This window comes from Ovis canadensis, chromosome 23 (assembly GCF_042477335.2).
Source record: "Ovis canadensis isolate MfBH-ARS-UI-01 breed Bighorn chromosome 23, ARS-UI_OviCan_v2, whole genome shotgun sequence".
NCBI classification, from domain to species: Eukaryota; Metazoa; Chordata; class Mammalia; order Artiodactyla; family Bovidae; genus Ovis; species Ovis canadensis.
The window spans coordinates 49,380,248-49,382,195 of NC_091267.1; the positions used below are offsets into that span (position 1 = coordinate 49,380,248).

The following is a 1,948-nucleotide window of genomic DNA, read 5'->3' on the forward strand; positions in this document are numbered from 1 at the left end:
TTTATCTATCTAGAGATCAGTATATTCAAAGCACAGAATGCTTCCTGTTTTCCTCCGTACTAGTTCCCCTCAGGGTGTACTGTCAGTGGGCGAGTGCAGTCACTAATAGCTTCATCCTAGTAGAACTGGAATGGTAGGCAAGATTTTTTTCTTTATGATCCAAAGTTGTATTTTGAGAAAAAAAAAATACACTGTTTCTTCCCTAGGAATGTAGGCTGCTCTGATTCTCTGGCAAGGATATAAACCAGGTTCCTAAATTTTCCCAACACTTTCAAATGTGCCATCTGGATGTCTGGGATCTAAAGCATATGTATTTTCCTCCATTCAACAACACAGAAGACTGGCATTTTAGTCATTTGTCACTACAAATTGATGGCAGTTCAGCCCTTGCCAGAAGTTTGCTCATGACATCTGATGAGAGAAAGAGAAAGGAAAAAAGATTTGTGGATGTAATTATGTTTATCTCTTTTTCTAGGGTCTCTAAGTTATTGGATTGTGTTGTGTTAAGTGATTAGAGAATAATGTTCTGACTCAGGCTGTGTGTTTGGATATGTGCATGTGTGGATAATCATGGTGGTGTCACTAAGCCGTGTCAGACTCTTGTGACCACATGGATGTAGCCTGCCAGGCTCCTCTGTCCATGGCATTTCCCAGGCAAGAATACTGGAGTGGGCTGCCACTTCCTTCTCCAGGGGATCTTCCCAACCCAGGGATTGAACCTGGGTCTTCTGCATTGCAGGCAGATTCTTTACCAACTGAGCTACCAGGGAAGCTGTGTATAATCATAGTTCCTTTAAAAATATCCTTATAGGAGGATGCTGTGCTCCAAACAATGCTCTTTGGCTAATCTGCCATTTGACTAATTTCTAGTGCTGCTATAATTGATCTAGCAGAAATAATGGATGTTCTTTCTTATCTTACCATTTAGGGTCTGTTTCACAAAATTGGGTGACTGATGGGGGAAGACTTTCTTTTCAAATACAGAAGGCTGGTTCTTCAGTCAAGGTACACAAATGTCCAGATTTTCACACTATTTGAATAATTATCCACTACCTTATTGAGCATATTTATATAAGCATCCTTTGAGAAGTTCCTGCTGGAGTCTAGTTTGCATTTATGGAGGAATATATGTGCCTTACTCTATTTGGAAGTGAGAGTTGTTAGTTAATATCTTTGCTTTATTGTTTTTGGTTTCCAGAAAATTCATGGCCAAATGAGTACTTGACTGTACTGCTTAATTAATTCTAGATGATAAGTATACATATTATCTTCAAAACATTATATTTAAAATTTTAATTGTCAACTTGTGTCTTAATATTTTGTAAGTTTTCTAAAACACCTTCTCCCTCTTAATTTTTTGGCAATAGGCATAGAATTATGCTACAGATTACTTGCTGACTGCCAAGGACAAAAGTATCTAAAATGGAGAGATCTGGCTTTTACCATCCCAACCCAAAGGTCAATTTCATGACCACTAACAGTAGGACAATCAGACATTGTGTGCCTCCTGATGAGATACAATATGATGTATGTACTATCACTTGCCAAATAATGTGAACTTGAATCAAGTCTTGGGTCTTATTTCCAGTTCCTAGAAGTAGAAGGGATAAATTAAACAGCATCACAAAAAGGCAGATCTAGAATGAGGGAGATTATACAACTGATTGGGCATCTTAGAAAGCAAATGTCGTGAAAATATTGGGAAGACAGAGTCAATTCTAGATTAAAAGAGATGGAAGAAAGAATTCCCTGGCAGACCAGTGGTTAGGACTCCACACTTTCACTGCTGATCCCACAAGCTGTGCAACTCAGTCAAAATAATTAATTCATTCATAGAGATAGGAGGAGGTGCAGAAGGCAGATACAGTTCAGTTCAGTTCAGTCGCTCAGTCGTGTCCGATTCTTTGCGGCCCCATGAATCGCAGCATGCCAGGCCTCCCATCCATCA

At 39.1% G+C, this 1,948-nt stretch overlaps 1 non-coding gene across 1 annotated transcript; it reads right to left on the minus strand.

The window, feature by feature from the left end:
* Window positions 1–698: 698 nt before the first annotated feature.
* On the minus strand, window positions 699–770 carry TRNAC-GCA (transfer RNA cysteine (anticodon GCA)). The gene has a single exon. It is a non-coding gene; the product is annotated as a tRNA-Cys (tRNA).
* Window positions 771–1,948: the final 1,178 nt, after the last annotated feature.